The sequence below is a fragment of the Trichosurus vulpecula genome, chromosome 9 (assembly GCF_011100635.1).
Source record: "Trichosurus vulpecula isolate mTriVul1 chromosome 9, mTriVul1.pri, whole genome shotgun sequence".
Classification (NCBI taxonomy): Eukaryota; Metazoa; Chordata; class Mammalia; order Diprotodontia; family Phalangeridae; genus Trichosurus; species Trichosurus vulpecula.
In genome coordinates, this window is record NC_050581.1 from 53,366,617 (window position 1) to 53,381,841 (window position 15,225).

Sequence of the window (15,225 nt, forward strand, 5' to 3'; positions counted from 1 at the left end):
AAATAAATCTTTACATCAAGTATTTCTTACCATGAAATATGATGGCAAACACATATAGAGAATTAACACTAATAGTTAAAACCAAGAGACATTTTCCAATGGATAAATGGTCCAAGAATATGCACAAACATTAAGAGAAGAATTACTATTAATAACCATATGAAAGATTTCTCCAAATCTCTATCAATAAGAAAAAATACATTTCAAAACAACTCTGAAGTTTTCTCTTTCACCTAGAAAATGACAAATTTGACAAACTCAGAAATATTGAATTTTAGGGATTGTAGAAAGAGCAGTATACTAATACACTGTTGATGGAGCTATAAATTCCAACCATTATGGAAAGGAATTTGAAATCATGTTTGAAAAAAGTAATTAAAACATCATACCTTTTGATTCAAATATCCAATTTTTGGCACATACCTTGAGGACATCAAACATAGAGTTTCAATATTCACCAGAATATTCATATAAGCATTTTTGTGGTAGCAAAATAGAAAAAAGTAAATGGACCCAGCCCATGGACTGGGGAATGGCTCAACAAATTTTATTGCATGAATATAACGGAATGTTATTTGTCATAAGAAGCAACAAATATGAGGAATTTGGAGAAGAATAGAATAAGTATTCTATATGAATTGATGCAAAGTAAGTTGAAATAGGACAACAGAAAGCACAATTACTACAATGGACTTGGAAAGACCAACAAAGTAAAATTGAAAATCAAGTCATTTTAATGATTAAGGTAGACCCTGGAGAGAGATATGAAAATGTATCATCCCTCATCTCAGAGACAAAGGATTTTGTGTATGGGATATTGCACATCCTATTAGACATGGTCAGTGTTGTTGGTTTTATAGAGCTGCTATATCTTGTTTCTTTTTTTTGTCTTAGTTATAAAGGATGGCTTACTGGAAAATCTAGGGGGAATATATTTGGAAATGAATATGATGTAACAATAAAAGGAATCAATACATTTTTTAAGAGTTGCTATAGTTAAAAACTTCATTATCCTCTGGTTGACTTGATTATGGATATGTTCTAATTGAGGTAGGCTGGTCCTCAGATAACAGATATACAAACCATTTGAGGACCATACTTCAAGCTTGTCCAGCTTGGTAGGATCTGCTAGACTTTGTATTTCGTTGGTACAAAAATCCAGGGTAATCTACGTACAATGAAGGAACATTGTCCAGGGTATTTGGTTCTAAATACTAAGGCAAAACAAGGAAACAAAATTTATTTGTAATGTAATGGTATATAACTTGGGATCATAGAGTCATAAGAGTTAGAATTGGAAGGAACCTGAAAGTCAATTTAATTCTTATGTGAGAAAAAATGAGGCCCTGATTAAATGTGATTTGTTCAAGGTCTTAACAAATGTGTAATCTGTATCAGAGAACCAAAGCTCTAAAGCATCTCTCACAAAAATTCTCTTTGACTTGTCCTCTACCGAGGGTTTCTCTCACAGGCACAGATTTTGGCTGATTTGGGCTCTACAGAGGTTTTTCTCTACAAACATCAGAATTTACTATCTAGATCTCCACAAAACAAACAAACAAAATAAGAATTTCATCCTATGCAAGCATTCAGGTTAACAATACACAGAATACCAGAAATGCTTGATCGTACCCAACAGAAGTGCAATTATGGTTGTATGGTGAATGGAGTGCCAGTCTGGGAGTCAAGAAGACTCATCTTCCGGAATTCAAATCCCACCTCAGACACGTACTAGCTATGTGACCCAAAGCATTTAACCCTGTTTGCCCCAGTTTCCTCTTCTGTAAGATGAGCTGGAGAAGGAAATGGCAAACCACTCCAGTGTCTTTGCCAAGAAAACCCCAACAGGGTCATGAAAATTTGGACACAGTTGAAATGACTAAATAACAAAGCTGGTAGGCCTCAATCATCCCAAAATGACCATACAATTCTTTCATCTTATCAGTACTGCCCTAGGTTTTAAGCACCAACTTCTATACCACAAGGGAAAATCACTAGAGATTTTTAGAATCCAGCAACCTATGCTAACAGTAGCCTTACCTACCCCAAGACTTATGCAGACCTCCTAACTTATCAGGTCTTTTCATCACATTAGCATCATACACAGAGAAACACCTTCATTAAACTGTTTAGTTTTATCATTTTCATCACCATGAGCTTCATCATTATCATAGGGGAAAGGGGGTGTGTTTGGGCCATGGAGGTAGAGATAGGTATAAGTGGCATCTTGTACAACACCAAGTAACATCTCTAAGATTCTGCTGGGGCTAGAGGAAGCAACTAAACAGAGAGGAGAACGACCTCACTAGCACTCCTGCCAGGATATTCAGGGGAGCCAGATAAGAGGAACTGAGCTGGGATATCTTTGGTCATACAAGTCTATACATATATAACCTATAAACCTCCTAGAACATGTGGTGAGACTCAAGTTGGGACTGTAAGCAGAGAGGTCAATTGAAGCTGTGAGGGATTAGTTGTTACAGTGTTGAGACCTGAGCCTTTTTGCCCTTGTATCTTCATTGTGCTGATTGAAGTGGGGAAGGGGAGAGGAGAGAGAAAAGGGAGAAATTGCTCGCAAATACCTGTATTGGTTTGGAATGGTGGCTTACATAGCTCCAGAGACCAAACCCAGCACACCATAGAATTCGAGGTGTGGGCAAAGAGGAAGCTTCCTTCCAGATTCAGCCTCATTCAGTTGCTCATCAGAATTGTGTGTCTGCTGAGTTTGCTTTCAATCACCCATCCCTAGAGGAATGGGCTCAGCAGTGGGCATTGAGACATGACACAGTGTCTCTTAATTGAAAAGACACTAGCACCATCATCAAATACTTTCTGACTAGCCACTTTTAGCCCCTGATGGTAGGTGTCTGCTGCTACCTTACCTCCAGGTGGCCCAGAGTCAAGCCTGAGGCTGCCAGAGGTTGCACAGCCTGGGTCTACACACTTTAATCCTTTCCCTCTGCTCCCCTCCTCCTTTTAAGGCAGCTGTGTTTGTGGAGCTTTCCTGAGGGAAACTTCAACTTGAAAGGGCCTCTTAATAACCTTGTTCAGATCTACACACAGGAAATTAAACCATTCTGCAAAATCAGCACATATCCATCTTTCAGAAGCCAATGTTCTGACAAGTGGGCATTGTAGACATTTTCAGTTTAACTCATTATACTTAGGGTCTGTGGAGCAGTCTTTTAATGTTTTGATAACTGTATTTCAATAAAATTGGTTTCCTTTGTAATCCTCTGAACTTGTATTTTATGCATTAAAAAACATTTTTCTAAGAAGGGGTGGATAGGCTTCACCAGACTGTCAAAAGGATCTATGTCACCAAAAAAATGTAAAAAACCAAGCAAATAAAAAAAAAAACATGCTTTAGACTCTGAATTTGGCAAGGTATAGGTCTGACTCCACTGCTTACAGTTCTGTTCAGAGCTCTGAACACTCACTATAAGTACTCATGAATGCCACAGAAATCTCAGGTATGAGCAGGCACAGGTTCAGGATCTCAGTGATAAACATCATTGCTGAGACAATAAATGAGCAAATGCGAACCGACTATGTGAGTACTATTATGATCAGTGCTGTGGGAGATACAAAAATCTATAACTGGTGCTTAAAAGCGTGCTTGCTCATACTTACAGAATGAGAAGGCATAGTTGAAAGTCAGCAGTGTGTAAACAGTCAGGGATGCAGGACAGAGAGCAATCAGTACTTCCACGTATTGACGACACAACATTCCGATGTCTCTTTTGTTCCCCTTGACACCCCAGATGTTCCCCCATCAGCTGCTGTCCCTACATCCCTATCTTCACCACCACCACCTCCAGTCCATGCCATGAACAACCCTCCCATCTCTCACTGAGCCATCTGTTCAATAACCTGTTGAAAACAGAGTAGGCTTCCTTGCAGCTCTGCCAAATGGATCTGTTAACTTCTATCCAAACACAAATAAAATCTTGATTAAGTGCTCTTCACTCAGAATTTATTCCATTTCATCATACATAATAGAGGTTACCTTTCCCACTAATATTTATGACTGCTTGTTAAGCATTCTCTCCATGGAAATGATTCCCTGGGAATGGATGTTCAAAGGGAGCCTGGTATGTGAGAATTTCATTTCTGAGACTCTAGGACTTGGGGAAAGGATCTCCACTGACCCATCTTCTGTGGGTGGGCCCCCTCTGCTGTCCTCATGCCCTCTCCTTCACCTGACTATCCAAGACCCAGCAGTCCTCTCTCTCTCTATTAATATATTATGGTGTTATCCAACCATCTGTGTCTCACCAAGGCTAGACAGAGGGCTGTGTTCACTTTGTACTATCCAACACACTCAACAAGAATTAGACAAACCATTAGTAAGTGCAAGGCACTGTGCTAGGCACTAAAACACATGGACCAAAAACAAACAAAAAACCATTTTATATGTTTCCTGCCCTTAAGGACCACATGTTCCAGTAGGGGATATAAGTATCTATGCAAATAACTACATATAGATTAAAACATGCAGAGGAAACGATAAATAAATGAAGGTCTATTTCTGCCTGGGAGAGAAGAGATTTGGGAAGGAGTGATGGAAGGTCACTTCAAAGAGTAGAGGATTTCGACATGTGGAGATGTAAGAAAGGGACACATAATTTTTTAATTATAGAGAATGATGCACAATTCAGGAAAAGAATAGGATGATAATGAGGAAAGATGAGTCTGTTTTATTTAGAGTGCAAAGTCTATGAAGAAGAGGAATATGGAGAAAAACTAGAAAGGTCTTTTGAAATCTGACTCTGAATAACTTCAGTTGGTTTTGTTTTGTTTTGTTTTGTTTTGTTTTTGTGAATTGCTTGGAAAGCTAAGCCAAGAAGTGTGTATCTTATTTCATAAGCAAAAGAGAACTAGTGAAGGCTGTTGAGCAAGGGAATAAAAAGGAACAGATCTGTGAATAAGTTCAAATACACTGGCATAAATGTGAAGAATAGAGTAGAGAAGGGGAAAAAAGAAGCAGGAACACCACTAAGAAAGATATTACAAAAATACAGCTAAGATAACAAGAGCCTCAACTAGGCTCTTGAAATAGGGAATGGGAATGGAGAAGAGATTTGAAACATATGCAGCCTACATTGAAGACTGGCTTATAATCTTACTTAAATTAAAAGTAAAATTTTTCATATTTACATCCATTGGCTTATTTTCATTTTTCCAAATAGGATCTTGATTTTTTTTAAAATGGTATCTTCTTACTCATGAAATGCTAAACACTGGAGGTGAGGATATTTTTTGCTGTACCTAGGTAAAATTCTTTGGCTACATGCAGGCCAAAATGAAATTCTGTAAGAAAGGGATGACGAGTATTGTCAGTGCATCCTTGCCTGACTGAATGAATCTGAATAAACTTATACTTAACTCGTCTTTTTCTCTATGAGTTTCCAGTCTAAGGCAGACATGAGTTGGATACACATTATCATGAAATATATAGATACATAGAAGCTATATCTATATCAATACCTTCCTATTTCTATCTAAGGTACCACCATATATATCTCTCTTCATCTTTCTATGTCTATATAGATAGGTAGAATATGTCTCAGCACTTCCCTATTTCTGTCCAAGGCACCACCATGTATATCTATCTTTATCTATCTGCATACATATATATAACATATATACCTATTATACATATTAATATGTATATATCTATGTCTCTATATATGTATACATACACACATATATATATACATATACATATATACATTTATACACACACAAACACACATTAGACCTAATATATTAGACCTAAAACTGTCAGAAGGAACTGGATGTAGCAAACACCAAAATTTTAAATAAAAGGTCCCCTCTCCTCCCAAGAAGTTAATTATATTTAATAGAAATAAAAAGCTGGTTACTGGAGTCATTTCATAATCATCTAACCAAGGATGATCAGAACAGCAACTGGTTGGAGCACAGGTCAAAAGTAATGCCACAATTAAATAAAAAGATAAAGATTAGAAGGCACTGTGATTGATGCATGCAAATGATCCATTTTATCTATTTTTTAAATGGGAAAAGAATAAAAGTAGAGATGTTGGATGTGATTATCACCATTTCTTAGAAAGTTTAACAAATAAAAAAAATCACCCAGACAAAGAGGACAAAAAAGCCTAAAAATTTCTGGACAGGAACATAAGGCAGCTAAGGGGCAACACCAATATAGAGTTCAAGCTCATTTGTAGCACCCTCCTGAGGAGGATAGCAGAAGAGTATGACCAGTGTTACCTCAAAAAAAATTGAAAAGCAGAAGAGATGATTAAAACTTATCTTTTAACAGAACTAAAGTTATTCCAGAGAATTTATAAATCAAATTGGAAGGGATATAGGGCAAAAAGATTTAAAATGGAAAACGTTAGCTAGAATTTCTTTAACAATCAATTCTCATCATCTGTATGCAGATGACTCCCAAATCTATTTATCTAGACTATTTAGCCTATGAACTCCAATACAGCATCACCAACTTTTTTTTATTGGGCCTTACAAACTAAATAACCCAGAAATATCTCAAGCTCAACACCTCCCAAACACAATTCATTATTTTCCTCCTAAATTTTTCCCTTTTCCTAGCTTCTCTACTTATGTCCAAAACACCACCTTCATTCCAGTCTCCCAAGTTCATAACCTATAGCATAATCCTGCTTAGTATTACCATGCTGTCCTCATTTTCCTCCATCCTATATAAAATTTCATCTATAATTTCTATCTCGACAACTTCTCTCTCTCATCTGATAGTTTCTCTTCACTAAAGCAGCTACCACTGTAGTTCAAGACCTTATCATTTCTCATTTAGACTATTGAAAGAGCCTCCTAATTGGTCTCCCTGACTCAAGTCTCTCACTACTCTGGTATATCCTATACATTACTACCAAAGAAATTTTCCTTAAGAATAGATCACACTGGGGGACAGAGCCAAGATGGCAGCAGGAAAACAGGGACTCGCTTAAGCTCTCCCTCAAATCCCTCCAAACACTTGCAAAAAATGGCTCTGAACAAATTCTAGAGCTATAGAATCCATGAAATAACAGAGGAAAGCAGGTCTCCAGCCCAAGACACCCTGAGTGGTCGCCCGGAAGTGTCTATCCCACTGTGCTGGGAGCAGAGCACAGCCCAGGGTGGGCTGAACCAGGTGCTGCGGAGATCAGATGGAGCAAGCTATAGGGCCCTGAATCACTGAGCTGTGGCAGCTACCAGACTTCTCAACCCACAGACACCAAAGACAACTTAGTAGGTCAATGGGAAAACTGCTGGATCAGGGTGAGAGGAATGCATAGTCGGCCCTATCCCCAGGGGCAGTGGAGGTGATGGGGTGCAGAAGTTGCAGCAGCAGGAAGCTCTTACAGCAGCTTCCGAGCTCTAACTGCGGTTGCTTCCAGGCCCAGGCCTACCCAGTGGGAGGAATCAAATGGCAGATCAGAGCGGGAGTGTAGGGAGCACTTTGCTGGTGCAGAGGCAGGGTTCTCTTACTTTGCCTTGCTTGGATCTGGGCCATGGTACTGGTTGGCAGTTCTTGGGGGAAGAGGAGCACTGGTGTGGCAGAGCTTGCTGTGTAGAAACAACCACAGGCATATTGATTCTGTGATGACTAACCTTGATAGGCCTCACTCTTCTCAGCAATACAAGGTTCAAAGAAAACTCCAAAGGACTCATGATGGAGAGAGCTATCTACATCCAGAGAAAGAACTATGGAGTCTGAATGCAGATTGAGGCAAACTGTTTGCTCTCCTTTTTTTTCTTTTGTTTATGTTGTTGTTTTGGGGGGTTTTGTTTCTTCTTTCTCATGATTCATTTCATTGCTCATAATTCTGTTACAACTTGACTATTGTGTAAATAAGTTCAATGCAAAGTTATAGGTAGAAGATATATCAGGTTCCATGCCTTCCTGGGGAGGGAGGGGAGGAGGGAGGGAAGAAAATCTGAAACTCAAAATCATGCAGAACTGAGTGTTGTAAACTAAAAATAAAAAATCTTAATTAAAAAAAAAGAAATAGCTCTGAAAATAGCAACGCAACGCCCCCGAAGCTTGGGACAAAGCACTCATCATTCTGAAGGCAGTCATATCCTGAAAAAACCGCAAGCATGAAGTAGGTGGCTGGGAACATGAGCAAGCAGTGAAAGACTCAGACTATTGAATATTTGTTTCATGAGAAAGAAGATCAAAACATACAGCCAGAAGAAGTCAATAAAATCAAAGAGCCCACATCAAAAGCCTCCAAGAAAAGTATGAATTGGTCTCAGGCCATGGAAGAGCTCAAAAAGGATTTGGAAAGGCAAGTAAGAAAAGTAAAGGAAAAATTGGGAAGAGAAATGAGGGTGATGCAAGAAAATCATGAAAAACAAGTCAATGACTTGCTAAAGGAGACCCAAAAAAATACTGAAGAAAATAACACCTTAAAAAATAGACTAACTCAAATGGCAAAAGAGCTCCAAAAAGCCAATGAGGAGAAGAATGCCTTGAAAGGCAGAATTTGCCAAATGGAAAAGGAGGTCCAAAAGACCACTGAAGAAAATACTACCTTAAAAATTAGATCGGACCAAGCGGAAGCTAGTGACTTTATGAGAAATCAAGATACTATAAAACAGAACCAAAGGAATGAAACAATGGAAGACAATGTGAAATATCTCATTGGAAAGACCACTGACCTGGAAAATAGATCCAGGATACATCATTTAAAAATTATTGGACTACCTGAAAGCCATGATCAAAAAAGAGCCTAGATATCATCTTTCAAGAAGTTATCAAGGAAAACTTCCCTGATATTCTAGAACCAGAGGGTAAAATAGAAGTGGAAAGAATCCACCGATTGCCTTCTGAAAAAGATCCCAAAAAGAAGACTCCTAGAAATATTGTTGCCAAATTCCAGAGCTCCCAGGTCAAGGAGAAAATAGTGCAAGCAGCCAGGAAGAAACAATTTGAGTATTGTGGAAACACAATCAGGATAGCACAAGATCTAGCAACTTCTAAGGGCTTAGAATATGATATTCCAGAGGTCAATGGAGCTAGGATTAAAACCTAGAATCACCTACCCAGCAAAACTGAGTATCATCTTCCAAGGACTTTCAAGCTTTCTCAGTGAAAAGACCAGAGCTGAATAGAAAATTTGACTTTCAAACACAAGAATCAAGAGAAGCATGAAAAGGTAATCAAGAAACGGAAATTGCAAGGGACTTACTAAAGTTGAACTGTTTTGTTTACATTCCTACATGGAAAGATGATATGTATAATGCATGAGATCTCAGTATTAGGGTAGCTGAAGGGAATATACATACATATATACATATATATATATATATATATATATATATGTGTATATATATATATATATATATATATATATATAGACAGAGGGCACAGGGTGAGCTGCATATGAAGGGATGATATCTAAAAAATAGAATCAAATTAAAGAATGAGAGAGGAATATATTGAGAGAGGGAGAAAGGGAGAGATAGAATGGGGTAAATTATCTATCTCCCATAAAAGTGGCAAGAACAAGCAGTTCTGTTGGAAGAGAAGAGAGGGCAGGTGAGAGGGAATGAGTGAATCTTGCTCTCATCAGATCTGACCTGAGGAGGGAATAACATGCAAACCTATTTGGGTATCTTACTCCACAAGAAAAAAGGAGGAAGGAGATAAAAAAGGGGGGATGATAGAAGGGAGGGCAGATGGGGGAGGAGGTAATAAAAAGCAAACACTTTGAAAAGGGACAGGGTCAAGGGAGAAAACTGAATGAAGGAGGATAGGATAGGAAGGAGCAAAATATAGTCTTTCACAACATGAGTATTGTGGAAGGGTTTTGCATAATGATACACATGTCCTATGTTGAATTGCTTGCCTTCTTAGGCAGGGTGGGTGGAGAGGGAAGAGGGGAGAGAATTTGGAACTCAAAGTTTTAAAAGCAGATGTTCAAAAAAAAAGTTTTTACGTGCAACTAGAAAATAAGATATACAGGCGAAGGGGAATAGAAATCTATCTTGCCCTACAAGAAAGTAAGGGAAAAGGGCATGGGGGGCAGTGGGGTGACAGAAGGGAGGGCTGACTGGGAATGGGGCAATCAGAATATATGCCATCTTGGAGTGGTGGGAGGGTAGAAATGGGGAGTACCACAAATATGATACTAATACCCAAACCAGGTAGAGTCAAAACAGAGAAAGAAAATTATAGACCAATTTCCCTAATGAATATTGATACAAAAATTTTAAGTAAAAAATTAGCAAAAAGATTGCAGCAACTCATCATGAGAAAAATACACTATGACCAGGTAGGATTTATTCCAGGAATGCAAGGCTGGTTCAATACTAGGAAAACGATTAGCATAATTGACCATATCAACAACAAAACTAGCAGAAACAATATGATCATCTCAATAGATGCAGAAAAAGCCTTTGACAAAATACAACACATATTCCTATTAAAAACACTAGAAAGCCTAGTAATAAAGGGAGCCTTCCTTAAAATTATAAATAGCATCTACCTAAAACCATCAACAAGCATTATTTGTAATGGGGATAAGCTAGATGCATTCCCAATAAGACCAGGGGTGAAACAAGGATGTCCATTATCACCCCTACTATTCAATTTGGTACTAGAAATGTTAGGTGTAGCAATAAGAGAAGAAAAAGAAATTGAAGGAATTAGAATAGGCAAAGAAGAAGCTAAATTATCACTTTTTGCAGATGATATGATGATTTACTTAGAGAATCCTAGAGAATCAAGTAAAAAACTACTTGAATAATAAACAACTTTAGCAAAGTTGCAGGATATAAAATAAAATCACATAAATCCTCAGCATTCCTATACATTACTAACAAAGCCCAACAGCAAGAGACAGAAAGAGAAATTCCATTCAAAGTTACTGTAGACACTATACAATATTTGGGAGTTTATCTGCCAAGACAAACCCAGGGCCTATATGAACATAATTATCAAACACTTTCCATGCAAATAAAGTCAGATCTAAATAAATGGAAAAATATCAGTTGCTCATGGTTAGGCCGAGCTAATACAATAAAAATGACCGTTTTCCCCAAATTGATCTATCTATTCAGTGCTATACCAATTGAACTACCAAAAAATTATTTTACAGAGCTGGATAAAATAATAACAAAATTCATCTGGAAGAACAAGAGGTCTAGAATATCTAGGGTATTAATGGAAAGAAATGCTAGAGAAGGTGGCCTAGCCATACCAGATATTAAATTGTACTATAGAGCAGCAGTCATCAAAACTACCTGGTACTGGCTAAGAAACAGAGTTGTGGATCAGTGGAATAGGATAGGTACACAAGATGGAGAAGTCAACGACTGTAGCAATTTACTCTTTGATAAACCCAAAGAGGCCAGCTTCTGGGCTAAGAATTCACTATTTCACAAAAACTGTTGGGAAAATTGGAAAATGGTAGGGCAGAAACTGGGCATAGACCACTATCTTACACCATATACCAAAATAAAGTCAAAATGAGTTCATGATTTAGGAATAAAGGCTGAAACTATAAGCAATTTGGGAGAGCAAGGAATAGTTTACCTATCAGATTTATGGAAAACAAAAGAATTCATGACCCAACAAGAGATAGAGAGCATTACAAAATGCAAAATGGATAATTTTGATTATGTTAAATTGAATTGTTTTTGTACAAAAAAAGCCAATGCAACAAAGATTAGGAGGGAAGCAGAAAATTGGGAGAAAATCTTTACAACTTGTATCACTGATAAAGGCTTCATTTCTAAAATATACAGGGAACTGAGCCAAATATATAGGAATACAAGCCATTCCCCAATTGAGAAATGGTCAAAGGATATGAACAGGCAGTTTTCAGAGGAAGAAATCAAAGATATCTATAGGCATATGAAAAAGTGCTCTAAATCACTACTGATTAGAGAAATGCAAATCAAAACAACTCTTAGATACCATCTCTCTCTCCTGTCAGATTGGCTAAAATAACAAAACAGGAAAATGATAAATGCTGGAGAGGATGTGGGAAAATTGGAACATTGTTACATTGCTGCTGGAACTGTGAACTGATCCAGCCATTTTGGAGAGCAATTTGGAACTATGCCCAAAGGGCTATAAAAATGTTCATGCCCTTTGACCCAGCAATACCACTTCTAGGGTTGTATCCCAAAGAGATCACACAAATGGGAAAGGACCCATATGTACAAAAGTATTTACAGCGGCGCTTTTTGTGGTAGCTAAGAATTGGAAATCAAAGGAATGCCCATCAATTGGGGAATGGCTGAACAAGCTGCGGTATATGAAGGTGATGGAATACTATTGTGCTATAAGAAATGGGGATGATACGGACTTCATAACAACCTGGAAAAACCTACACAACATAATGCTGAGTGAGAGGAGCAGAGCCAGGAGAACATTATACACAACCACAGATGTATGGATTTTGTGAGAACTAACCCTGACAGACTTTGCTCTTCTCAGCAACACAATGTGCAAAGACATCTCCAAAGGACTCACAACAGAAAATGCTATCTACATCCAGAGAAAGAACTATGAAGTATGAATGCAGATTGAGGCACACTTCATGCTCGCCTTTTTCTCCCTCTTTTTTTTTCTCTCTTTTGTATTTGTTTTTGGGTTGTTTTGGTTTTTTTTTTTTTTGGTTCTGTTTCCTCTTCCTCATGATTCATTCCATTGGTCATAATTCTTCTCCACAACTTGACTAGTGTATAAATTTATTCAATGTGAAGTTATACATGGAAGTTATATGGGATTTCATGCCATCTTGGGGAGGAGCGGGGGAGGGAGGGAAGAAAATCTGGAACTCAAAATTATGTAGAACTGTGTGTTGCAAACTAAAAAGAAAAAGAAAAAAGAAAAAGAAAATAAAAAATTTTAAAAATTAAAAAAGAAGGGGAAAAAAGAAAATTTGCAATTCAAACTCTTGTGGAAATCAATGCAGAAAACTAAAAATATTAAATAAATAAATAATTGGGATGGAGCAAGTGGAAGCTAGTGGCTTTATGAGAAAGCAAGAAATTATAAAACAGAACCAAAAGAATGAAAAAAATATAAGACAATGTGAAATATCTCATCGGAAAAACCACTGATCTGGAGAATACATCCAGGAGACACATAAAAATTATTGGACTACCTGAAAGCCATGATCAAAAAAAAGAACCTAGACATCATCTTTCAAGAAATTATCAAGGAAAACTGCCCTGATATTCTAGAACCAAAGGGTAAAATAGAAATGGAAAGAATCCACCAATCACCTCCTGAAAGAGATCCCAAAAGGAAAACCCCTAGGAATATTGTAGCCAAATTCCAGAGCTCCCAGGTCAAGGAGAAAATACTGCAAGCAGACAGAAAGAAACAATTTGAGTATTGTGGAAACATAGTCAGGATAACACAAGATCTAGTAGCTTCTACATTAAGGGATCGAAGGGCTTAGAATATGATATTCCAGAGGTCAAAGGAGCTAGGATTAAAACCAAGAATCACCTACCCAGCAAAACTGAGTATAATACTCCAGGACTAAATATGGATTTTCTTTTTTTTTTTGCAGGAGGGAAGGCAGGGCAATTGGGGTTAAGTGACTTGCCCAAGATCACACAGCTAGTAAATGTGTCAAGTGTCTGAGGCCAGATTTGAATTCAAGTACTGCTGACTCCAGGGCCAGTGCTCCACTCACTGAGCCACCTAGCTGCTTCCAAAATATGGATTTTCAATAAAATAGAGGACTTTCAAACATTCCTGAAAAAGAACAGATCAGATCTGAAGAGAAAATTTGACTACCAAATACAAGAATCAAGAGAAGCATGAAAAGGTAAACAGAAAAGAGAAATCATAAGGGACTTACAAAAGTTGAACTGTTTTGGATACATTCCTACATGGAAAGATGATATTTGTAACTCATGAAAACTTTCTAAGTATTAGAGTAGTTGAAGGGAATATACATATATATAGGGTGAGTTGAATATAAAGTGATGATACCTAAAAATAAATACATAAATACAATTAAGGGGTAAGAGAGAAAAATATTGGGAGAAGGAGAAATGGAGAGATAGAATGGGGTAAATTATCTCACATAAAAGTGGCAAGAAAAAAGCAGTTCTTTTGGAAGGGAGGAGGGGGCAGGTGAAAGGGAATGAATGAATCTTGCTCTCAACAGACTTGATTTAAGGAGGGAATAACATACACACTCAATTGGGTATCTTACCCTACAGGAAAGTAGGGGGAAGGGGATAAGAGAGAGGAGATGAGAGAAGGGAGGGCAGATTGGGGAAGAGGTAATCAAAAGCAAACACTTTTGAAAAGGGCCAGAGTCAAGGGGATTAAATTGAATAAAGGGGGACAGGATAGAATGGAGGGAAATATAGTTAGTCTTTCACAACGTGAATGTTAAGGAAGTGTTTTGCATAATGATACATATGTGGCCTATGTTGAATTGCTTGCCTTCTCAAGGAGGATGGGTGGGGAGGGAAGAAGAGAGAAAATCTGGAACTCAAAGTTCTAAAAACAAATGCTCAAAAAAAGGTCTCTTTTTACATTCAACTTGGAAATAAGATATACAAGCAATGAGGTATAGAACTCTTGCCCTACAAGAAAGTAAGGGGATAGGGGATGGGGGGGGGGGAGTGGAGTGACAAAAGGGAGGGCAGACTGGGGAAAGAGGCAACCAGAATATATTCCATCTTGGGGTGGGGGAAGGGTAGAAATGGGGAGAAAATTTGTAACTCAAAATCTTGTGGAAATCAATGTTGAAAACTAAAAATTATTAAATAAAGAAATAAAGGGAAAAAATAGATCACATTACTCAATTCCAGTAGCTCCCCATTGTCTCTAAGATAAAATATAAAACTTTTCTCTTGAAGTCCTTAAACCACTTCATAATCTGGGCCTAACTCATAAATCCAGCCTCACCGTATATTATTTCCTTCCATTGTGATGCCAATCAATGATTAAAGATCTTTCCAATCCATTCAATAGGCCTCAGGTGGGGCCACTTAAGGGAGGTTTGATTAGAGGCAGGCCTACACCCTTTACCTTGTATGTGCTAAGCTCCAGGCCTACATCCTTTTGCTGACTGGGCATGAGGCCCTCAGGCCCTAAGAAGAGTGTATATAACCAGAAGGGAGTCATTAAGGGCAGAATTCAGCCCAAGGAGAAGTAAGAACTCCCAGACTACAAAGCTGAGAATCTGTAGACTAGCAAGCCACAGAACTCAGAGAGCTGCAGAGAGA